Source organism: Chionomys nivalis, chromosome 24, assembly GCF_950005125.1.
Source record: "Chionomys nivalis chromosome 24, mChiNiv1.1, whole genome shotgun sequence".
Classification (NCBI taxonomy): Eukaryota; Metazoa; Chordata; class Mammalia; order Rodentia; family Cricetidae; genus Chionomys; species Chionomys nivalis.
The window spans coordinates 49,077,719-49,104,099 of NC_080109.1; the positions used below are offsets into that span (position 1 = coordinate 49,077,719).

General features: G+C 44.1%; 1 protein-coding gene across 3 annotated transcripts in view; it reads right to left on the minus strand.

Moving 5' to 3' along the window:
* Window positions 1-23,326, minus strand: part of Tbl1xr1 (TBL1X/Y related 1) — a 136,234-nt gene extending 112,908 nt beyond the window's left edge. For 2 of the 3 annotated variants that reach the window (XM_057756910.1, XM_057756908.1), the window contains exon 1: window positions 23,045-23,326. The gene's annotated coding sequence lies outside the window, so the exon portion shown is untranslated. Of the gene's footprint in view, window positions 1-22,562; window positions 22,687-23,044 lie in introns of those variants that run through there. The other variant, XM_057756909.1, reaches the window with a different exon arrangement.
* Between the last annotated feature and the right edge of the window lie 3,055 nt (window positions 23,327-26,381).

The window sequence follows — 26,381 nt, forward strand, 5'->3', positions numbered from 1 at the left end:
TTACAGAGCAAAAATCTCATAATTACTACCCTTGAGTTTCAGGAAGAAATTAACAACTTCCAGTGCTTTTCTAAATCTGATAAGAAATAGAAATATATAAATATGATGGCAGTCTGGCATGTCATAAACCAAATGTCTCTCACAGGTAAATAGGTCAGCAATCATTTGTCAGTCTGTCTTTGTCTTTTTTTCAGGTCTCATATATAGTGGGCAGTTGTTCTGTTTGAGTATGGTATTCCCCCATCCCATTCACTAATCATCTTTTTTAAATTAAAATTTTAAAATTAGATGCATTCATAATATCAAGCAAAGAGCTGGAATACTTTTGTTATTTTTATTTATTTATTTTTTGCAGAATGGTATTCAGTTAGAGGGCAATTCTTACACAGCAGGTTCATCAGAGACAACTAAGACCTAAAATCTAATCCATGTGTAACTAGTTTGCTCTATGCATCAGCAAAAAAAAAGCCTTAATTTCCATGAGAATCACAGCCCAATCTTGTGTCATGCCAGGTTACTGGCTATAGACAAGGTTATCTAAGACACACTTAGAAACAAGACATCATATTGGTTTAAAAACCAATTTTGCCACCTTACATTTCAATTTTTTTCCGTTTTGAGGCATGAGTAGTACAAAGGGGTGGTAAATACTTTACAGCCAAGACACAAACTGTACTAGAGCCTATTTCCTCTTCGTCCTCCTCCTCTTCCTCCTCATCTCTCATCACGAATTCCTTACAACTGCAGAGCATTCTCCTCCAACTTACTTGCCTTTTAGACAACACTCAAAAAATAACTAGGAGACATCTGGGCCCTGGGGTCCTTCTCATCCACCTTCCCCTTCAGGAATCAAGATGGGGGTTTTCAGTTCTCTTTCCTTACAAGCCTTGTCCACACCCACCACAGCTTCCAATTCTCCTCTGTGGCAGGTATGGTCAGTCCTCCCCCTCGGGCATTCTCTTGACTCTGAGAGTCACATGGCACCCAGTGCCGTGGCTCGTATTCCATGGGTTTGCAGAGAACACATATGTGGGGGAGGGAGGCAGGGAAGAAGTAGGATAGAGAGGAGAGAGGAAAAAATTTAGCTGTATTTTAATTAAATTAAAAAGAACGCATGGCAGCCCTTTTGCTTCTGATAAGGATCTCCTTTGTGTTCCCTCAACGAGGCACAGAGCCCATGAATCCCTTTCTATAAGACACATGACTCACAAAATTCTAAGAATATGCTTCAAATAAAAATTAAAAGAAATTAAATAATTTTCTAAATGTTCCAAAACACAGCTCAGTAAATAATCAGTTTCCCTAACTCCTGGCATCCCTGCACACAGACATCCACCATGCCCTTTAATACAGTATCAATGCACTTTTTAAGATGATCTAAACGTATAAAATAAAATTCCAACTACTTGAGAATGTATCTATTAAATCTAAAAATTCTATTATGTTATTTAGAACGTAAATATTCATGCAATAGTAATCTTTCGTTACTTTGGTGCCTGCAGTAGAAAAGAACTGAGTAACGTTCAGCAATGCCGCATCCGGCAATGCGGCTGGCTTGGCCCACCCTGACAAGCAAGCAATAGGCTTTTCTATTCTATTTCCAATCTACAGAATTTATCATTTATTATTTGAGGATTCCTTAATTCCTAAAATCTGACTACATGTTTATATATACATTATATGCATCCTATCAAAACGAAAACCCCATTTCACTTGGTTAGGAGTTACTACATTTTGTTAGTTTCTTGGATAAAACTGTTTATTAATGCTAAATAGAGATTTCACCACTTCATATGCTCACATCAGTAAGGACCAAGACTGTGAATATTAGCCTCTTTATAGATTTTAAATCTAAAATCTATACCTTACATAACTTTTAGAAAAAAAATTATAATGACTTTGTATCCACACACACAAAAAAAAATCCAGATCTCTTACAATTACTTGTATTTTGTAAAAATATGAAATTATATTTAGATTCCGAATAAGAGAAACCATTAAATCATGTTTCAGTTACTGTAACGGGCAATGGAGAAGAAAAGATTAGGAGTAAAACTAGGGGACAGAAAGATGGCTCGGAGGGTAAAGCTCCACACAAATGAGGAAGAAATACAGGTCTCTGGAGCGCTCAGAAGGCAGCGAGAGGGGTTCCCAGAGCCAGCTAGCTAACTAGAATAACTCATCAGCGAGAGCTCCTGCCTCAGTGGATAAACACACATGACTGAAGACACCCAATATCTGCCTTGGACCATTGTGTGTGTGTGTGTGTACTCCATTCATAGGAAAAAATTAAAAATTCTTTTTAAAAAATGTTAAATAGCCCTAAGTTTCACAAGCTGTCAGTACTGGCTTCAAATATTAGTTTCATTTAACTTTGTTTCCTGCATTAGAATAACTGTCTTCATCATTCCAATAAAGAGACCTAGGTATTTGGAGAAACAGCTGAACTAGTGGCTGTGGAATAGGAAACACAAGAGGAGCCTGGGATGCTGCTGTATCAGAAAGAAAGTGCTATAAGAAAACCAAAACTAAGAAGCCAACAGCGGCAGCAGGTGGCACACATCTTTAATCCCAGCACTCAGGAGGGGAGCTAGGTGCATCTCTGTGAGTTTCAGGCCAGCCTGATCTATATCTAAGCTCCAGGACAGACGAGATCTACACAGTGAAGAGACCCTCCCCATCCCCCCCCAAAAAAAACAGGAGCCATAAGAACAGGCTAACACTGGGACAATTCTGGGGAATAAGCGCAACAATAGTATTAAATTACAGTCCAAAGAACAAAGTAATCTACACAGGACCACAGGCATGACTGCGTGGGTGACATACTAAAACATACATAAATAAATAAAAACAATCTCTAATAAAGGAAACAACATCCAACTACTGCATTAAGAAATGAAGGGCAAACCACCATGAGCACTGCTGACAGGTGCTGGAGCTATGGAGAGCAAAGGCCATCATCTGTATCTCTCCCAAGACATTTATGTTCTTTCTTTAAGTTGGAGGCTGACTGAAGGCTCTCCCATGAGCTAAGCCACCAGAGTGGAACACACACAAAAATCCTTTCCTAGCGACAACACCTGGACATGGGGCCAGAATCAAGTGATCAGCCTTAACATCATCTCAAGACATCCAAAGAGACCTCACACCCTCAATGAGACAAAATGTGACAGGCACATTTGAGACCTCCCTGAAGTACCCACAGCCTCAATCCAATCAAAGAAAATGCAGAAAATGAATGCTTTTCACAACTGTCAAGACGGTGAAAATAAAGAGGGAGAAATCCCACGAGAGGAGGAGTCTAAGGAGACAGAAGATACAGCACAGGATCCCGGAGCATCAGGCAGACACCAGTGGGTGAAACAGGAAATGCAAGTAACAGCTAAGGAAGGGGGATTAAATGTACAAGGAAAAGTCACCCTACCTCTACAACTGTTCTTTTTTGTTGTTGTTAGGAATGGTTTTTTTTTGTTTTTTTTTTTTAGTTTTTATTGAGCTATACATTTTTCTCTGCTCCCCTCCCCTTCTACCCTCTTCTATCCCTTCTACCATGCTCCCAATATACTCAGGAGATCTTGTCTTTTTCTACTTCCCATGTAGATTAGATCCATATATGTCTGTCTCTCTTAGGTTCTCTGGGATTGTGATTTGTAGACTGGTTTTTCTTTGCTTTGTATCTAAAAGTCACTTATAAGTGAGTAAATATTATATTTGTCTTTCTGGGTCTGGGTTACCTTGCTCAATATGTTTTCTAGATCCATCCATTTCAAGATGTCGTTATTTTCTTCCGTTGAGTAGTACCCCATTGTGTAAATGTACCACATTCTCCTTATCCAGTCTTAGGTCCAGGGGTATTTGGGTTATTTCTAGGTCCCAGCTATGACAAACAATGCTGTGCTACAACTGTTCTTACTCCAAACCTAAAACTCTCACAAAATAAAATAAATTCACAATACCAAACTTGCAGGACAAAGGTGCATAATTATAATCAAGTATAAAAGATTATCTGGGGAAAAAAATAAGATCCTTAGGAAAGGGCTACATCTGTAGCGCTGAGGCAGAGCATCTGCCTCATGGGCACACTCAAAAGAGAAAAACAAACTTTTAAACTAGGTATGATAGCAGCCTGTAATCCTAGCACTTGGGAGGTGAAGGTAGAAAGACCACTAAAGTCATCCTCAAAGGCATCCTCAGCTACACAATCAAGTTGAAGGCCATCATGAAACACACCATCTTAAAAAAAAAAATTTAATAAAAACTCTTTTAATATGACTAACCTAGACTTCAGTAACAATAAGCAGTCTAGAATCATTTCCTAGCTCTCTAAGGTTAATCTCAAATTAATGCTGTTTAAGGACCCTTAGTTAAGGCATTTGAATGCAAGGAGTTCTCACTGTCCAGCACTCTCAATCTTTCTTTTCCTGCTCCCCAAAAATGGAATCGCAATGCAAGCCAGAAAGCATAGTCAACAATGAGTTCTTTCTCCACCACTTTCTGAATTCTCCATTGCTTATAATTGTTTACAATTTCATATATGTATATACTATATTCCAACTACTCTAACCCACATCCTCACTTGACACCCTACCTGTCAACTTCCTGAACTCCCTGTCCCCCCTAGCTTCTTCCCTAGAGTGCCTTTCCCACATTCTTGTCTTGTTTTATTTTGTGACCCACTGAGTTTAATGAGGGGCTTGGATGCAGAAGTACCCAATGGAGGCTGGTAGGCTCCCAATGCTTTCTACTGACATCAGAACACAGGTCACATGACAGTCAGGATGTGTCCTCATCCACACCTGCCACACACTTCCTTACTCTGCACAGTGTCCCTTCCCTACCTTAATGCTAAATATATTTAATATATTCTAAACAGTATACACAGAGCAAGGTGAAACCTTAATGCTAAAAAACTGGTTAGGGGGAGGTGATTAAAAAAAAAACTGGTTTGATTTTCAAAACCATTCTGCCAACATGCATTAGAGGAAAAAAAATCATTCTCAACCATGAATTTGTCTGGTTAGTATGTCTTTTAGTAGTCTCTACAGTTTAAGAGGATATGACTAATGTCTCTAAACTCCTCATGATATTAACTAATACAAGTTTCTTTTCAGCTAGCTATGTATTTTTCTTTTAGGCTAATTCTAACCAATGTGTCCATGAAATACATTAGTACTGTACATCATCCATGTAATCATCAACATGCTTAGTCATATATGTAATTAAAGGGCTGAGCATAATGAGATGGAGAGACAGCTCACAGTACAGGGTGTTAAAAATGAAGCAAATGGGACTGTAAAGAGGCGGCTAGATGCGGTGGCTCCCCAAAAGTTTCTAGGAGGAAGGTGAAGGTGGTAAAGAGATCACTTCAAGTCTGAGGTTAGCCTGGGCTACAGAGTGAGGTACAGGTCACTATGGACTACAAAGTGAAACCCCAACTGAAAAACACAAAAGAACAACCAACCAGCAAGTGGTGGAGCACACCTTTAAATCCTACCGCTCGGGAAGCAGAGGCAGGCAGATCTCTGAGTTTCAGGCCACTCTTGTCTACAGAGTGAGTTCCAGGACAGCCAAAGCTGCACAGGAAAACCCTGTCTCTAAAAAGTAACAAAAATAAAAATTTTTAAAAAAAAGGGAAAGAAAATCTAAGTCTGGTGCTCAGCACCCAAGTCAGGTGGCTTAACTCCTCCAGAAGAGGCTCCAAGGCCTTTTGTCTCCAAATGAACACACGCACTCACATGGGCAAACCCACACACAAAAATACATACACATAGTACAAAATAGAATAAATCAGATTTACTTACTCAAAAATTACAATGTCACCACTATTTGTAAAAAGAGCTAGCTCACTGCCCTCCCCTAGGTGCCTTCATTAGCACTATATCCCTATGGTGGAGCTCATTCCGAGGTAGTCCCTGTCAGCACCACATGGCTGACACAGGCTGAAGAAACTTACAACCACTATCAAAAATTTTACAAAAACTTATCAAAAAAATTACAACTAGTCCCTTGGCTTCCATTTTAAAAACAGGTTCATTTGAAAAAGCTGGGTGGCAGAGGTGAACAGTCACGTGTCATTTGCAGGGATTTTGCAGGTAAAGTAAAAAAGTCATATTCAAATAAATACTGCCACACTTCCCAGTGTGCGAAGGGCCAGAAAGCACAGAAGGAGGAAAAGCATTGCTGCTTTAGTTCAGACATTCCTGGTGCTCAGACAGGCCTGGTTTGACATGAGACGCCCAGCTGGTCCAGTGCTCCTCCCACAGGGGAGTAATGCAGCAAGACTTCTGGATTCCACATCCCAATGAGGCTTCTTTTTGAATCAAACCAAAAGCTTGTTTGGGGCCTCTACAGCACAACTCCTGAGTTCTTTCTGACTCAGAGCTAGCCGTCACCACAGCACAGGTAAACGTAGCTAAGAGTAAAGGACAAAATCTCCTCAGCTCACTTCACTCTAACTGGTGCTATCTAGCCTACCCTTCCTATTACTCAGGAAAATGGAACGTACCTTATTAAATTCTAATATCTTGGCACAAATATTTTGGTATCAGTTCATCAACTATCCCTACTAAACTAAACACTTACAGGTCCTGTTCCAGGTACTGGGAAGATTCACAAGGAAGACAGACCCATGTCTATTCTCAGGAGGTTTAAATTATGCAGAAAGGGGGTGGAGAAACCAACGGAGGAAGAATTTTGAGGTTAAAATGGTAATACAGAAATGAGTGATATAAAATGGTCACATGGATGAGCCACTCATCTACATGCCAATCTCATGGCACAGCATGGATGAAGAACAAAGAGGTCACGATGAGGAGGGAGCAAGCATGCCCTTGGGTATGAACTGCAGGGCTGGCCAAGCAGTACCAGAAGGGAAGGCACTGTGAAGTAAGATATACGCAGGAAGAGGAAGGTGTACTCACTAAATAATAACTGTCCCCACTTTGGTTTAATTTATTAACATTGTGTTTTTTCTTTTGAGCCATAGTTTAATGTGGCCCAGGCTGACTTGAATTTGCTCTGTAGCCAAGACTAGCCTTGAACTCCTGATCCTCCTGCTTCCACCTCCAAAGTGTTAGGATTACAGGTGTGGACCACCACTTTCAGCCTTTTTGTTTGTTGGCTGGCTTTGGGGAACTAAATTTCACTACATAGCCCCGGCTACCCAGGACTCACTATGTAGAGCAGGCTATCCAGACTAGCTACTAGTTGCTTTCCTCCTCCTGCCTGCCTTGGTGAGATTACAGATGCAGTCCTTTGAGGAAACAGAAAGGAAAGGTGACTGACCTAACTGGACAACTCCACGGTGCCAGTTAATAGACATAAAGGTAGTTTCTGCTATAAATTACAAAAACAATACAGATTAGTGGAAAACTTCAATTTATGCAAAGTCCAAGGCTGAAGACAACAGAGGTTTTATAAGAGGAAAACAGGACATCCAAAATCCATACAAACTTTATAACAAAATATTACCAAAATCAGCAATCCAAATTAAAACGTTAATAAAAATTATAGTGGCTAATTTCTCATGAGACAAATACTCAACTTCAGGTAGAAAAACAAATATCTAAAAAAAATTAAAGAATATTTGCTGCTAAATAAGACTTGAGCACAATACAACCCCAGGGCCATCAATGCAGTAAGACAGCCTGGAGCCTGTGGGGTGATCTCAGCACCTGGAGGACTACAAAAAGAAATGGGGGTGGGGGTGGACACTGAAAAGATGACCAGCCAAACTCCTCCAAAAGGAAAAACTCAGAAACCCCATGTTCAGGAGTAGCAGAGGATGCAGGAGGCAGAGCAACACGTCGCCGGCATGACTTCCCTGTTTCCACACCCTAGACCACTCTTTGGAGCTTGTCCTCGATTGCCCACTCTACTCATACCCATGAGAAATATAAAGTATTTTCCAAATAAAGAAAAGGAAATTGGTAAATTAAATTTTTCCCAACTGTTCTTTATTACAAACTCACTCAGCAGCTTTCTTCACACTACCCAAAGCACAGTCATTAAGTTATACCATGGACACACACACTTTCGTTACACTATTCATTTGTGTATATATGTGGAATCACATATGCATGTGGGCACAAAAGTGCCACAGTGCACACTGCAGGTCAGAGGACAATGCTGTGGAGTCATTTCCTCACTGAACCCAGGTTTTGGTGGTAAGCACTAAGTCACCTCACTGGCCCACATCATGTTTGTCCAAAGATAATAAACTATTGTCCCAGGATGGAGGAGAGCACTTTTCAACTTGTAGAGATGATTTAATGCCTCTTTGTCAGACCAGTGTATCCACCCACAAGACTGTTGGAGTCATTCAGGAAAAACACACAAGAAAGTCAAAGGAGACATGAAAGAGGACAGCCAGCTCTGCACAGGAGCTGATGGAATGGAGACAAAGACACAGACTGAGAAGTAATGAGCTCAAAAGCACATCTATAAATAAACAAGCAGAGTCTAGCTACTAAGGCTCAAATTACCCATCTGAGGGGGACAGGAGACTACAGAAAGAAGGGCCCGCAGGACCAACCCCTCCTGACTGCCACATCAAACCACAGTGGAGCAAGAGACAGCACAGACTTCTCATTGCAATATCCATGATGATTTAAAATTTACTGGTGAGCTTTTTAATTCTTTGCAAATATCAATTACATATTATTTATGGTAATCACTTTAGTTCATCTGTAAACTAGAAGCCCTGTCTTCTCAAATGCAAATGCAGACCCAATGCTGAAATGATCAACAAGCTCCCTTCTGACAACAGATTTGTATACTCCAGTTCCTGGAGGCTTAATTCTTATCCCGCCCCCTACTTTCCAGTATCCAAGGTTACGAGATTACCTGTCAGTAGATAAGGCTGCGGCCAGGTCACCACCTGGGAGTTACTTCTGTTTCTCCCAACTCTGACCTTCTCTGACGCTAGCTGTTCATGATCATGAAGTGAATATGGAGCACTACCATCAGTGAACATCCAACAACAGACATAGGGGAAAATGCAGCTCCTTATTTGACACAGAAAACGACTGACCAGTCAGCAGGAGACAGAATTACTTGTGCAATGCACAGCCTCGAACCCTGCATGCATGCCACGGTGAAAGCATGGGCCACAAGAGTATGTATGGTGGACCAAGAGCTCACATAAAGATGCAGAAAGCAATGCTATAGCAGCATCAAGTAAGGATGTAAATGGAGAAGGGAACTAAAGGAACCAGATTACAAAGAACAGGGGAGTCAGGAACCAGTGCAGAAGACCAGAAGATGAAGATGACTCAATTAGTTGTAACTGATAATCTTGGGTCCAGGTCTTTGTTTCTTTTACCCTAGTTTTGGGACTATTCCTTGCTCTCACAGTTTACCTTAAGTTGTTCCCAAGCCAAAAGAGAAGATTCTACAGATGGCCCAACCTGCAGAGCAGTTCTAAGTTGTTCATTCCTGCTGCCCAGAACCAAAATAATCACACAGAAACTGTATTAATTAACTGTATTAATTAAATAACTGTTTGTCCTATTAGCTCTAGCTTCTTATTGGCTAACTCTTATATTAATTTAACCCATTTCTATTAATCTGCATATTGTCACATGGCTGTGGCTTACCAGCTAAAGTTTTGGCGTCTGTCTCTGGCAGGGCTACATGTTCTCTCTGACTCCGCCCTTTTTTTCTCCCAGCATTCAGTTTAGTTTTCCTGCCTACCTCTATTCTTTTGCCCTATCAGGCCAAGTTCTTTATTAATTAACCAATTGTATTCACAGCATACAAAAGGTAATCCCACATCACCTCTCCTTTTCTGTTTAAATAAAAAAGGAAGGTTTTAACTTTAACATAGTAAAATTACACATAACAAGACAGGAATCAAGCAAGAATTACAGTTATAATATTTATATCTACTTTATCTTTTATCATATCTAAGAAAAGCTACAACCCTAACTGTCTATTCTGGAGTCTCCAGAAGGATATACTATTACCTAAGTAAACAATAAGTTCATTTCCAAAACTCTAGAATTGACAGACTTCTCGCTGCCTGGACAGTCACCCAAAGTTCTTCGGTACCATTGGGGCATCCATAATAGTATCTGGCAGACTTTTCCATAAAGCAGAAAATTTGAAAGACAGTTTTGCCTCTACTGGCAGTTTGTCAGTCATTTTTTGTGTGTCCTACAGAATGTCTGGCAGACTCTTTCATGAAGCAGGAACCCCAAAGGATCATCTCACCTTTAGGCAAGTTTAGCAGTCATTTCTCTACAGGTCCTGCATGTTCAGTTCATCAAGCAGTCCCAAATAGCTAACCAACTCCATAAGGAGCCTCTTCAAGGACCACCTTCCTCTTGAAGTAGTTGGTGCTGCCAGGAGCAGACATGTCTCTGTCATGAAAACTTCTTAAAACATTTAAATGCCATATTCTGTAGTCTTTGAAAGGTTTGAAAAATACCTATCTGAAATACATCTCTGTACATCTAGAAAATCTAACATGACTACAAGCTTGACTATTATAGATGATTATCTATTAACCTGTATTTTTTAATTATACATTACATTTTTAAATGAGCTGCAAAAATACAATACCTTAATCAAGAGCAGAAATATACATATAACAAAATTGACCTTAATTTTATATCAATAACCAAGATCCACACCGATACAAATCTCTATAGCATATCCCCTTTTAAATGTAACAGAACATCTATAGACAATATTTATGAATATGGGCATAGTTCCCACATTAGAGCAGGACATCCAAGCAGAGCCTGATGATCTTATACTCTGAACACCATGCATCAAAGGAGCAAGGAACTAATAACTTAGCTAGATCAATCTCTTTACTGTGCCTATATGATTTTCAAAGAGACAAGGTTCTGGAGGGACCAGGAAACCTTCAAATTACTTGGAAAAACCTCCCCAATTCAATCCGAGCAGAGTTTACAGTTTGCCTGTTCTTCAGCAGAGGCTGCAGGTAAAACATGGGTAAAATAAGTGTCCTCAGGAAGGCACCACCTAGCTAAAAGTAAACAACCACACCAACGACACGTCTACAGATATTTGTTCTAGAAACAAGTGACTACTCACAGATGCCAAAATAGGACCTTCAGAGAAAGCCAGGCATGGTGGTTCACCTATGATGCCAGCACTCAGGAGGTTGAGGCAGGAAGATCAGGAGCTCAGGGCTAGCCTGTGCTGCATAAGAAAGTCAAGATGATTTGTCTATGTTCTATCATGCATAATGTCAACTTTCTTCCCATTCTGATTATAAACTCATAAATAGAAAATTATAATTCCATATCACTTTAAATCCAAGTTCCCAAGTTTGTTGAATTAATAATAAAATAATTATTAAATATTATAATCAATAGGTTTTAAAGAATGGTCACAGGACATTGGAGAAATAAAGCTGGTATGACAGGAAGGCTTTCTCCCTGCTTGCTCACTTTCACGGTGCTGCAAGTTGCTAATGAAGGCTGGAGAAGAAAAGCCATCAGTCTTGTGAACTCTGAGCTATAGGAATAACTAGACTGGTTAAGATAGGCCGTGGGTCCAGCAGTGACATTTTATGTTATGGGGTAGTAAATAGCTTTTATCCTCCTATTTTCTTTTTCTCCCCTCCCCCCATTTTTTTAAATTGGATTCAAGGCCAGTTCCACAGAAAGAAACTTTTGCCTGCCACTCTAAGTTTGGCCAAGAACTCATGACTTCAGAGTTCTAAACCTCAGGGGTGATATGGCCACTGTTATGTTGCTAAATGGACAGACTATCAAACCACCTCTAGATACACATATCAGTGCAGCTCCCAGTCCTCAGACAAGCTTCTCTGCAGTCCATGAGTTAATGGACAGTGAGGGTCTGTGCAGTGCTGAACCATACAGTTCCCAAGCTCAGGGAACATCAAGGAAGAGTGGGGAGGAAAAGACTAAGAACCAGTGGTGCAGGAGGATTAAGCTAAACATAACAGGACTGATGCCCTCAGACTCTCGGCAGCCCTGGTTGCTTGTGGAAGGACTGCCATTATCATCGCCAGTCAGCGTTCCAGCGTAGGAGGGAGAGAGGCTCATTAGGCCCCATCCCCACCTAAGATGATAATGACAGTTGATGGCTTCTGGGAGAGAAAAAGTTTTATTTATGGGTAAGTGAACCATTTTCCAGTGGATGACACCACAATAATGTGTATACAGGCAGCAGAAATTGGATTGGGTAGGGTTAGAAAAGAGGAGAGAGTATGAAGTTAAGAGGGGGATAAAGGGGCTAGATCCAAAAGGAGGTGGAGAAATGAGGGAAAATGCAATCAAAGCACAATATAAAATATTATGATGAAATAAACTTCAAAGTGGGGAAAGGGGAAATAAATGGTTTGTGTATGCACAGGGAGCACATTCATGTAGGGGAGAGGTCAATACTGGGCAGGCATCTTCCTTGGTTGCTCACCATCCACCCCATTTTCAAAGACAGAGTAGGGTCTTCTTTCTCACTAAACAAGGACCTGAGGGACAAGCCCAGACTGGCTTGACCAGTAGGCTCCAGGGATCCTGCTTGGGTTTCAAGTGCATGTCACTATACCCAGCTGTTTACATGAATGCAAGCAATCCAAACTCAAACCACTCATTTTTGCATGGCAAACGTTTTCCTGACTACATCACCTTCCGAGTCAGTTTAAACAAGACATGATAGTGTACACCTGCAACCCCAGCACCTGAGGAGACTGAAGCAGGAAGATCAAGAGTCTGAGGCCATAGCCTGGGCTACAGAGTAAGACCCTGTCTCAGACAAGCAATCTTTTAAAGACAACAAGGGCTGGCAAGATAGTAGGTAAAGATGCTTGCCAGGTACCTAACTCCATCCATGAAAATCATGTAAAACTAAGGAACCAACTCCACAAAGTTGTCTTCTGACTGTAAAATGCACTCAATGGTGTTCTCTTTGTGTGTAACATGTACATGCACATGCACGTGCACACACCCCAGAGAGAGACAGAGAGAGGAGGAAAATGTTTTCTTAAAAGAAACAGGAAGAAAAAGAAAATGACTGCAGCACCTGTCACCAGCCCCTTCGTGCTAACTCCTTTCCAGTATTTCTGCATACACAGACGGGGCTGTTATCAATCACACCTGTTTTCATGAAGTTACCATGTACCCTGGAAATGACCAGAGAAAGCAGTGCAACTTACCTCCTAAGGTTAGCAACCTTCTTAAAACATCAGCGTTACCAAACTCAGTATAAAGCAACATATTTGGGGCACCACATCCTATAATCCAGAACTTGGGAAGGACTATCAAGTGTTCAAGGTCAGCTTCCGCCACATGACAATATACAAGCCAACATGAGATCCTAGCTTTAAAAAAGTAAATAAATCAACAAAAAAGGCCTACATCTTTGAAACACAACAAAACTCTGCATTATCCAATCTTATTCAAAAGTGAGCGATAAACAAAAATGAACAATCCCCAAATGCCTTCCTTCTCAGCTATGCAGCTATAACTGATGCTGATACCAAAGGTCAGCAGGCTGGAGAGATGGTTTGCTGGGGCCCAGAGTTCAACTTTCAGCATCAACATTAGTTGGCTCACAAAAACACGTGACTACAGCGCCACCATTCCCTGATTTCAAGAGGACGCTCAGTACACAAACACATAATTTTTCCAAAAAAAAAAAAAAAAAAAAATGTACTTTCTGAAGGCCAGGAGGCAGTCACTAGAGTAACTGAGGAACCCTCTTTGCCAAGCCCCATGCTAACCACTTTACCACGCATACTCATTTCCATCCTCATAACCAACAGATGAACAAAAAATTACCCTCTATTTCCACTTCCAGAGTGGAAACCAACTGTAATTGTCACATGATCTCACAAAACCATCCACAGATAAATAGGGGTGACAGGAATCAAGCCAGGACTGCCTGGAGCCAGTTCTTCACACAGTAGCATGCTCAAGAAAAAGCCTGCTGCCAGTTCAGACAGACCCTAGCCAGGCTCCAGTTACTGTAGGCGATAGCACTGCCTCAGGAAGGCTGACATCTCTTCACCGCAGCAGACTTCAGCACGAAAACAAGGCATTCAGCTTACCCCAGCTGAAGCTGAAAATGAGGTACACAAATAACTGGAAAGCAAGAGCCTGCATCAGTAATCTAAACTGCCACAGATAGGTACAAGAGCCACAATTGTAAGTGATCAACTGCAACCAGAACCAGAAAAGAATCTGATGTTTCCACTGAGTCAATACAATTCCCATGTCACAGTACGATCCATGCAGAATCCACACAGCAATATAAATCCTACCAAATCAGAGGCTATCATCATCAACTCCCAGCCTAGGAGAACCTGCCTTCACCTGATTCCCAAACCCCTGACAAAATGTACCTTTGAAATAAGATTGTTTACGTGTTTCTGAACAACTAGAACTTTTTAATTTTTTTTCCTTTTCTTTTTTTTTTTGTTGTTGTTGTTTGTTTTTCAAGACAGGGTTTATCTGTCTAGCTTTGCAGCCTGTCCTGGAACTCGCTCTTGTAGACAAGGCTGGCCTGGAACTCACAGAGATTGGCCTGCCTCTGCCTCCCAAGTGCTGGGATTAAAGGTGTGCACCACCACCTCCAGCTGAACTTTTTATTTCAAATTATCAACTTTAAACAGGACTCAAAAATCATAGCTTCATCAATGGCCTGATGACCCAGCTAAAGTAAATACCAAAATGTGGTATGGTAGTAGAGGCCTTTAATCTCAGCATCTATGAAGCAGAGACAACTCGATTTCTGTGTATGCAAGGCCAGCCTAGTCAACAAATTCCAGGCTAGCAAGAGCTGTATATAGCAAGACTGACTCAAAAGCAAGAAAACAAAACAAAATCCAACAACAAAAAATTCCAACATTTGATCATATGACAATTTTGTTACCGAATCTGAGGGTAAATATAAAGTGCTATCAGAAATAATGGATCTAGATCTTTCAGAACAGGGGGAAGAAGGGAGAAAATAGCAGATCCATCTCCTCAAAAGGAAGCCTGTTTTGAGGTAAGGACTCACCGTACACTCCAGGAATGCCCTGAACTGGTAATCCTCCTGCCTAAGCCTCCTGAATTTGGGAACTGCAGGCATGAGGTGTCATGCCTACCTCTTCCCTCTTCTAATTATCCAAATTAAAAGATTAAAACTTTTTTCTTCTTATTTTTAATTTCTGAAACAAAGTCTCACTGGCTTTGAACTGAAGAGATCCCCATGCCTCCCTCACCGGAATTAAAGGTGTGCCACCACCCCCAACAGGTGCAGTACCAAGCCTCAAGGTCTGAATTCTATCCCCAGGACCCATGTGGAAGGAGAACTGATTGTCCCAAGTTGTCCTCTGACCTCCACACAATGTGCAACATGGTCTGTGTTCCACCCCCAGTAACTACATATATATTAGACAAAGTATAATTTTACAAAAGTCTGAGCTGGACATAATGATACATGCCTAAAATTCCAGCACTTAGGAGGAAGAAGAACCCAACACTTCAAGATCATCCTCAGCTATATAACAAGACTGGCTGGGCTGACATAAGACTCTGTCTCAAAAAGTAAAAAATAAAATAACAGACTCGGAGCTGGCAAATGGCTGTCTGATGCCTAGAACCCACCCGGCAGAAGGACAACACTGACAAGCTGTCCTCCGACCTCCAATCCCACCCACACACTCACCAGGATCACACAAAAGAAACAGAATAAACACTTGGTATTTTAACTGACTTCACATTTCAACACAGAAGTAATAAACTGAATTGAATGAGTGAGAAAATCTTAGGTAGTAGATCATTACCTTGATATGAATTTACTGAAGCTAAATGTTTTTCCCTCTGTAACCACAGGTTTTTGGTTTTGTTTTTTCGGTTTTATTTGGGGGTGGGGGGAGAGAATCATCTGTTGAGTTCAATCCCAGCATGGAGGAAACATAAAAAGGCTAGCAAGATACCTCATGGGCAAATAGGCACCTGCCACCAAGCCTGAACGCCTGAATACAACACCCAGAAGAAGCACCAGGGCGGAAGGAGACAACTGACTCCACTGACTCCCAGGAAGTTGAACTCCATAGGGAAGCAATAACTGTGGGAGGGCACTCATCATAAATGTAAAAAATAATAATGGTTCTAATTAAAAATCAAAATAAACTTATTGGCTTAGCACTGGATCCATGTTAAATTGCTGCCGCTGTTCAAGCAAACACACAGTAATAACAAAAGCACAAACCTCTGTGAACCTTCCCTGTCACTGATCACCTCTTCACAACACTACTTTCTAGACCACCAAGGAAAAAGGAAACCACTAACACCCTTGACCCAGAGCTAAGGTAGCAAGCGTGATTTTTGCTACCTCCTGTAATTCTTGCACTTAGAAGGTGAAGGCAACTCAGACTCGAGATTATCCTCAGCTAGACATCCAGATGGAGGTCATCCTGGGACTGCAGGGAACTCAAGAGTCAAAAAAAAAAAAAAATACAGAGAAAGAGCCAGGCATGGTGTCACATTATTTGGGAAACAGGCAGGAGAATCAGAGTTCAAAGTCAGTCTGGGTCACATGAGACCCTGGGGCATATGTGGGAGGAGGGCAAGTTTGAACACCTAGAGCACAATTTCACATAATTACTGGAGTCAGACCTGGTAGATGAATCTGCAACCCAAGTAGCTGAGGTGAGGCTTGGAGGGTCAGAAGCTCAAGGTCAAACTGCACCAGACACTTACCAAGTCTCTAAGCCACAGGCAAAAATAAAAGACATACTTCTATTAGGATGCTGAAATGATCATCTCTGATCACTTCACCAAGTTCTCCCTGGTTTTTAAATTCTACCTCCTCTAGGAAACCCCAGAAGGCAAAGGTTTCACAGTGGAGGAAGACTAGACACCACACCTCAACTGGCTGGTGCCCATTCCGCCAATCCTCCTCCTGTACTCAAGCTCGGTCCCTGCATTTTTTTCCTTACCTGAGCACATGGGCTCCAGGCAGGCCTTGTGTTCACTCTATGCTACAGTCTCTAAGCAGCATTCAACTCATTTTGTTCAACTCAAAAATCATGCTGGAAAGCACACATCTTTGAACTCTAAACTAAACATTTTGAAAGGACATAACATCAAATTAGTTGCCTTAAGAGTCAATTACCCTGGTGGGTTGGCATAAAAACCTTCGGAGGGAGATGGCTAAGAGGATGCTCTCCTGGTAGGTTAAACCCACTCACTGAACACACAGACCTACACTGAATGCTAATGTGTTAATGGCTCAAATCAAGCTCCAATGTTCATCAGAATGTTATAACCACAGAAAGGCCCAAATAACAATTTTATTTAGGTATACTACTGAGGAAAGCCTGAGTTAAAAGACCAGGAGAAAACTTTTAGGTTCAGTGGAGTGTGGGAATGGCATTCAGGAAGCAGAGGCAGAATTGCTGCAAGCTCCAGGCCTCACTAGGCTGCATGAATAGTGAGACCCTTTCCAAAAACAAACAAAACCAGGAGGTGGTGGCACACCCCAGTAATCCCAGCACTCACAGGCAATCAGCTGTCTGTGAGTTCAAGGCCAACCTGGCCCACAGAGCAGCCAGGGATACACAGAGAAACCCTGTCTCAAGAGACCCCCCCCCCAAAAAAAAAAAGGAAAAACTAGAAATAGCCAGAAGGAGCATCTAGAAAGCAAAGTCTTTGGCGCCGTTAAGGAACCCACAACTGGACTAGCATACTTTGAGCAGCAACACTGTAGAAGTGGAAAATGTCTAAGACCAGCCTCAGTTACACTCAGTTCAAAGGAAGTATGGACTACCTGAGATCCTGTCTCAACACACACCAAATCCAAAATCTTAAGCATCATACCTGGCAAACACACAACACAGCTTGAACATCCCTGATCAGAAAACCCACAATCTGAAATGCTGCAAAAATCCAAAACTTCAACCAGACCCAAAAGCAAACTCCACCCTGTCCTCAGATAACAAGACATCGACCAGCAAAAGTATTAACACTAAATATGAAATCACTTTAGGCTATGATACAAGGTGCGCATGAAACAAAACTGACCTTCAGATTCAGACTAGGGTCCTAGTAGCCCCAAGATCCCACGGTAAAATCTGAAGGAAAAACCCACAACACCTCTGTGTCCCAGGCATTTCAGATAAGAAACAGTCAATGTGCACACCTGGATGAAGTGGAGACGGTAACACAATTCTAAACGGGAGTCTAGTATTCCAGTTCAAAGGACAAACCCACCCACTTTCACTAAGAATGGACCAAGTTTTTCTCCCTGGCCCACTCCAGCAACATTAAAATTGTAGCAACATCTCCATGTCTGAAATTCTCCTAGAAGCCCAAGTCAGAAAGCAGACTCTAGCCCATCAATGAACAGACAGGATGGGCACGGCTCGTCTTAACACGGGCGCTCTATAAACAACACATTCTCCATGATTCCCCTCAGAGGCAGAGCACCTCACAAAGGCACAACAGGGCCTATCCCCACAAACAAAGCAAAAGAGGGGAAGGGGACTGCCACAGGCATTAAATGCAGTGGACCCAGAGAAGAACACGTCAGGACTGCAAAAGAGACTTCTTGAAGTGTGGGGCTGGAACTACAGAGAAAAAGTCAAAGGGAAGGGACGGCACAAGCAGAAGGACAGCACTAACAGACACAGCAGCTCCAGGATCTGGGGGCCAGCGAGGGGCCAGCTGGAAGAGAGGGCATGGAAAGTGGAACAGGTGAAAAAAGAGTATTAAATGTCCGGCTGAATGAAGCCCATGAACTCAGTCTAGTTGGCAAGAGGCAGCCATTTTGGAATTTTTTTTGAGGGGGGGAACTAAGTGATGAAACCCAGTAGAAATGACACTGTCAATAGTTACATTAGGTAAGAGAAATCTGTTCAGAAAAACCAGGAACGTTAATTAATGCAAAGACCAAACCTAAAACTCCCACATTCATGGACTTCCTGTGAACTTGCTGCCAGTAGACATGAGCCTCAGAGCCACACATACTGTCCCCAAGCCACTGCCCCTCACTACCTGAGTCTCTGTTCCTCAGTTAAACTTAGGGTACCAGCTGCTTAAATTGTCACAAGGACTTGTCAAAGCACCAGTCTCGTCCTGACAGACAGACATGTGACACACAGCACTAACGCTGCTGACAGAGGTAAAAAGAGAAACGTAGGGGACGGAGACCTGAGCGAGTGTCCTAAGAAGATGCACGGCAGCTGAGACGGAGTGCGGACTCACACATGGTTAAGTAGGTCAGACCACAAGTTCTGTCAGACATCAAAACTTAAAAACTTGAAGCCGGGCGGTGGTGGCGCACGCCTTTAATCCCAGCACTCGGGAAGCAGAGGCAGGCGGATCTCTGGGAGTTCGAGGCCAGCCTGGTCTACAAGAGCTAGTTCCAGGACAGGAACCAAAGCTACAGAGAAACCCTTTCTCGAAAAACCAAAAAAAAAAAAAAAAAAAACAAAACTTAAAAACTTGAAAATGTTTCCAGTGAAACGCAGATTTGAAGCCTAAGACCAGAAACTAAGATATGGGAAAGCCCACACCAAACAAGTCCTCATGAGCAAGCCTCGAGCACAACGTTGAGAATAAATAAATTATGCTAAGTTTACTTCAGGAATTCTGCCCACGATTCAGGAAACAGACCTGCTGAGGGCTTTATGTGCTATTATGCCCCATAACAGTAACACACACAAAAAAAAACCTATCTCATGACAAAAGGCATGGCTTGACATTCAGGCGATGTTTGGCAAGTCAAACACTGCTCTCAACACCACACATACACCAACTGCACTGCCTCAACTATGATACAAGGGGGTAATCTTAACTAACAGCACTATTCTACCCTCGAGGACGGAGAACCAAAGGACCTTGCTCAGAGCGCTGCACTACATCACATGTAGGACCATCTACAAATTTTCAGAAATGCACACTTCTGAGGACAGTTGGCCACACTCTTTTTTTGCTTTCCATTCTTAATTTTCTGTTTCTGTCACAGTATTTGGAAAGGCTATCTTTAGTAGTAGGAAAAACAGCAAGTGACAGGACACTCCAGCTCAGCAGACAGCTGGAGGGCTCTGCATGCAGGCAGAGCTCCTGGACCATCCATCCATCCACCACACCAGTACCTGACAGAGATATCTCAGAGCTACAGTCCCAATTAGAAACACAAGCACTGTCAGGAAATCGGAAATCCAAGCTTGGCAAAGCCACAGGGAAATGTGTCCTCTAGAAAGAGCACGGAGGAAAAGTCAGAAAGACTAGGTGGAGCACTTCTTCAAGGTATACAAGAATTATCTTCTGAGCACTTCTCCACCTCATCACCCATAGAGAAAGCCAGACTGACCACAAGCTGCACCTCACACCTCCTGGAGGTGGCTCAGTGTCCCTTTCCTCTGGCTCTCAGGCAAAGGGCAATTATTGTACTGTTATGACACCAGAGGCAGTAAGTAGTGAAACCCCTGAGCATTGGCTCACTACAGTTTTGCTGGCCGTCCAGCGGGCAAAGTGAATGGTTCCCAGCTACACAGGCACAGGGGAAGGAAGAGCTGAGGACAAAATATAAACGCCTGCTACTCACTGCCTTCACCTTCCAACTTTAGGAATGTACACTGTAAATGTTATTTCTGAAAAGGAGGAAAATTTTACTTGTACCAGAATAAAAGCAGTCCTAACCAGTGGCAGTGTTTCTGCCATCGTGTCTCCCCTGAGTTCCAATTTCTCTGTTCATTTTTCTATAAGTAACAAATCTTAAAAATTTCTCAACTAACTCCATCCAAACAGCTCAGTGACTCTCCACACTATGGGAAGACTCATTTGTCCACTCTGAGTACACTGAGTTAGACTTCACCACACGTGAACTAGCACACTCACTCAACAGGCCGAAGGCTCCAAAGGTCCATCTGGCACACCCCTTTTTATCAGAAGCCCCACGTTTATAAAGCAGTGGTTACCCTTCCTGCTCACTGACTTGAATGCTTCCCAGTGCACAAGAAGTACTTATTTCTTGTTTTCTTGGCAGACAGGTATTAAGATAACCCATCTTATAAAACCCTCATTAGATTGATTCCAAGTACCAAAACGGGTCTTGGGCACATGTAAAATGTTTAAGTGTTTAACGGTTCTTCAACAAAAGTCAAGACAAAATTTAATCTCAAGGCTGTATGTAGCTCAGTGGTAGAGCACTTGCCTAGCTTAAGTGAACTCTAGCATCAATTCCCAATACTGTGCAAGAAACACATCCAAATTGAGAAACTACTCAATTTAGTACCAGTATCTCCTATGTAAACAAGTACAGGTTAGGCATGTGCTTCAAACATAGGGCGAAGGTTCAAGAATTTTGAACTAACAAGCTAATTAAGTGGCTTAACTTTTGACACACAGTTTTCTTCCCCCACAGTTTAGTGTTTGTCCTAAACACTAGAGATCTGACTCTACTTAAACTACAGCAAAGAGGGAAAGTGATTTGAGTGTTTAAGGGTTGTGATTACAGACTTCATGCCTTGCAGGCCACCAAAACTGAGAGAAATATCCCAACGCAGCAGAAAAGCCTCAACTTAGAAGCTAACTACACACAGGGCCTGCCTACCTCCTTTTAGGCACTTTTTTTTGTCTGGCCACCCCTCCCCCATAGGTAAATGCCAACTGTTTCTAGAACTCTAAATGATAATTTGGGAAGCTTGCCATTAACTCCCACAACACAATCCAACTGATACACAATGTTTCTTTGCAGACAAAGATGCCCTACTTCCCCAGACTATAAACTTATTAAGGTGGTGAGAACGCACAGTTCCAGGAAGTGAAGATTACTGAAGTACTCCAATAAGCATGGCTCTTATTTAACAAAAATGAACATGAATCACATAGGGAAACCCCAAACTCACTACCTTCAATGGGCCACCAAGATGCTTACTGCAAGTCATTTTAGCTAAGTTAAATCAGTAATGATAGGGCCTTGTACTATCCCAAAAGATTTGGGGAGAGGAGGAAAAAGACATTACTTTACATTGGTGGGGCATTTTTAGTCTCAAGATTCAAACTAAACTAATACATCATTTCACCCACCATATTTTATTAACATGTTTAGACCAGCCAAAGGTTCCTATATGGGAAACAAGAAAGTCAACAGTAAACTTGCCTAATTAACTGTAAATGACATAGGTAGGAAAATCCTTCACCCTGGGTCCTGTAGAGTGCAAGGTTTTAAGAAAACTCCAGACTGAGGAAATGTCATGTTTAGCGACGTTCCAACACTTCTGTGTGATCACCAAATTATTTTCAGTGTTTGGTAACCCAACAAAAAGAGTGTTTACTTAAAAGCCACTCAACTCACATGTTACACGGAATAGACCATTTTCACAACTTAAATTTAATCCAAATTGAGAACTTCCAAAATTATCTAACACTCTTAATACATGCGTGGCTCGCCTCGAGTTGCCTTTCAACATGGAATATTACACTTAAATGAAAGTCAGCCTCTGTTCCAAAAAAAAAAAAAAAAAAAAAGACATCGGTTGCAAAGAGGAAGTCACCCAGCAAACACTCACAACCTGGCCTCTACACTGTCAGAAGATAATGTGACTTGTGTGCCACCCCGAAACTTACCAGGAAGCTGACAATAAGTTTGCCAACTGTATACACTTCTGACCCAACTTTACCGAGGCTGTGGCCAGGGCCTCCTTCTGGAGAGGCCACAGGCACAAGGTGCCCACACGCGCGTCCCGAGCGAGCGAGGCCGGGCCGCGCCCCTCCCCCGCCCGCGCCCCAACAGCCGCCCGCAGTCCCCGCCGCCACCCGGGGTCTCCGCGCGGCGCGGCCCGTAAGGGAGCGCGACCGGGTGGCTGCAGCCCGCGCGCCCGAGCGCGGACGGGCGCCCATCCCGAGCCCAGCCCGCTCCCCCGCTACGAGAGCCTCGGGCGGCTGCGGCCCCGCACCCAGCCTGCGCCCCCACGCCCGCTCGCCGGGGCCGAGCGCCTCCCGCAGCCGGCCACCCCGACCCGGGAGGGGGGGCAGCACGTGAGCGCGGCCGCCCCTCCCCCGCGCCCAGGCCAAGTTCGCAGCGCCCGCCGCCCCGGGCCCGCGCTCACCTGCTTGGAGACGCTGTCCCCTCCCGGACGTGCGGCGCTCCCCTCCTGGCCGCCGTCGGCACCCCTAGGCGCCCTGGGGTGCGGGCGCTGACAGCCGGGCGGCGGGTCGGGCGGGGGAGGGGCGCGGGGGCAGGGCGCAGCACCGAGGCAGGAGGGGAGCTGTTACTAAGGGAGAGAGCCAAGCGCGCGAGCGGCCAACGGCTCCGGCTCGGCACCGGGGAGCGCGGGGACCAGCCAGGCACAAATGAGCTCCGGGCCCGCGGCGGCGGCGGCGGCCGCGCAGCAAAACAAACCCGAGCGGCCTGCGCCGGGCGCGCGGGGAGGGCGGAGGGAGCAAGGAGGGGGAGGGGACAGGGAGGGGGAGGGGAGGAGGACCCGCGGAGGGGGAGGGGACGGACACCGGGAGGGGGAGGGGAGGAAGTGTGGAGAACCCCGGGAGGGGGCAGGGAGCCTGGAGGAGGCAGGGAGGGGGAGGGGAGCCTGGAGGAGGGGTGGGGAAAGAGAACGTGGAGGGGGAAGGGAGCCTGGAGGAGGAGAGGCGTGGGGGCAGGGAGCCGGAGCCTCGGAGGGGGGAGGGGAACCACGTGGGGGGAGGGAAGGGGAGGAGCGCGGGGTGGAGGAGGGGAGCTCGGGAGGGGCGGGCCCCAGCGGAGGCAGCGCGGCGGTGGGGGTGGCGAGCGGCTCCAGTCTCCGCTTCCTCACTCGCTCTGCGCTCCAACCACCCTCCCTCCCTCGCCGGCGGCGCTGGGGGCTGGGCTCGCAGCGCATTCTTTCCAGAGCCCGCAGCCCGGGCTGTCCCGCGGCCTGGGTGGCGCTCGGGTCCGCTCGCCCCGGGCAGTTCTGCGAGCCGCGGCCGCCCAATCCCCGGAGGCAGCGGGCAGGTACGGGAGCGCGGCGCGGGCTCCGGACGGACATCGCGTGCTAAGTGCCGCACACTCCGTTGCGTGTAAACTCGCCTGCTCCGAAGCGTACCTAGAAAGGGGCTTCATCTGCCGAGCGAGTTACAGGATGGGATCCGAGCACCGCGCTTGAGGGAGGCGCGCACACGGCGAGAGGGGTTTGGTGCTAAGGCAAAGCTGTAATTGAAGTATGTGTCCCCAAATGTGCGACTTATCGTCTTCTGGGTCTGTTGGGAAGGTTTGATCGATCAGTTCACATTGCGCGAAAATAAACCCATAGACTGAATGAATGTTCACTAAGTATGCACCGTGGTGTGGCATCCGCGGAAGTTGATCTCCTACTTTCTGCATGCATGTGGCACGTGAAGGCGGTTTCTTAAGTACAGTTCGGCTGACCAACAATGTCGCAATGTGATTTGGAGTGGGGTGCAAAGGGCTTGTGTTTTGTTTTTTAAGGGAAACATTTTTAAACACTGCGTTAACCTTCCTGAGCTTCTCGGAAATCTGGATCGTAAGAAGCAGTCTTCCTTTTCATTCTAACATACGACTTGAAACTATATCTTTACAAATAATATTTTGTTACCTTCTTAGGTGAGAGGTTCTGGTTTCAAGTTGTAAAAGTATTTAGATACATGCATGTGTATCCTGTCAAACACTGGTCTTCCTTTAGTGCCTCAAACAAATTTTTAAACAAAGTATCTTTTGAAGTAACTTTCACTGCTATAGACTCAGTCCTACCTAATAAACTCAGTGAGTAGACTAGTTTGTTTGGTTTTTTTTTTTTTTCAGTCAAGATCAATGTATCTATCTTCCCTATGGGCCCTGCAGCAGTCTGTTATGACGGAGATTGCTGGAAAAGAGTGGAAAGACCCCCAAAAAAGAATGTGTGGCGTTGGAAATGCCCTACCTACCAGAAAGTTCAAAGCCTGTGGCTGGCTGTCCTTAAAGTTGTAGTCCCTGATGAAAGAGAGATTGTTAAATTAAACAATGTCACCTGATGGCGATGTTGATAACGGCTTCCAAAACACTGAGGAGTTTTCTTTGGAGGGAGCTGGCTTTGCCTTTCAGTGGCCTGCCAAAGCTCAGGCCTGGCTCAGTCCCTCAGCTGACCAGAGGATGTAGTCTCTTTCCTTTGGCAAAGTTGTTTAAGAACTGTCCAGTGGTCTCTCTCTCTCTCTCTCTCTCTCTCTCTCTCTCTCTCTCTCTCTCTCTCTCTCTCTCTCTCTCTGGTTTTCTCTCTTTTTGGTTTTTCGAGACAGGGTTTCTCTGTAGCTTTGGAGCCTGTCCTGGAACTAGCTCTTGTAGACCAGGCTGGCCTCGAACTCACAAAGATCCATCTGCCTTTGCCTCCTGAGTGCTGGAATTAAAGGCGCACCGCCCAGCCCATAAACCTCTCTTAAGTAACCAAGGTTCTTTGTCTGAACCACTCAGTGAACCTCTAAACTATGTTGGGTAGTGGGGTGGGTAGGCAAGCTGAGATTCCTGCCCTTGACCTAGACAATAGCTACAAGAAAATGAAAGCACACTTTGGATAAAGAAGTCCATCAGTCCTTCCACTCAGCTCCAAGCGGGTGATTCTTAATGCTCCTGTGAAAGGAGGCAGAGGCAGGCGGATCTCTGGGAGTTCGAGACCAGCCTGGTCTACAGAGCTAGTTCCAGGACATGCTCCAAAGCCACAGAGAAACCCTGTCCTGAAAAACCAAAAAAAAAAAAAAGGTCTCTTCTAAAGACAGTCCTCCTTCCCGCCAGTTCTTAACTCTCCGCCAAGCTGCATCCTGCAGTGGTTGTGTGTGCACTGGCAGTTGAGAGTGGTGAGAATCCATGAATTTGTTAGGCAAAATATCTTAGGATGGAGATTGCTTTATTTAAGTGCCATGACAGAAATCAGACTTGCTCCAGTAAAGTGCTTTTCAAGCTTGTTTTGGGGAGGGGATTTTTTTCTGTTTTGTTTGTTGGTGGGAGTTTGGGGGGTTTGTTTTCATGGTTTGCTTGGTTTTTGCTGTTGCTTCTGAGAAGGATTTTCCTGTGTACCTCAGCCTGGTCTCAAATGCTTGGCAATCTTCCTGCCTACCCTCCTAAAGCCAAGAGGATACATTACCATTATTAAACATTACCTGGGCCTTTGATATTGCTCAGCAGGTTGATATGACACCTAATAACCTACGTTCAGTTCAGTTCCTATGTTCCAATGACAAAATGGGAGGCAGGAGACTTCTCTGCCAGATGACCTGGACTTCACCGCTCAGAACTGAGACCCTTGAGGGTTCACACCTTAATCCCCGCACTTGAGACACAGAGGCAGGTAGATGTCTGGGTTTGAGGCCAACCTGGTCTACATGGTAAGCTGTAAGCCAGCCAAAGCAACACAGTGAGACCCTGACACCAAAATAAGAAAGGTAAGAACTTAGTCCAGAGGTTGTGGTCCTCTCGCTGTGGCA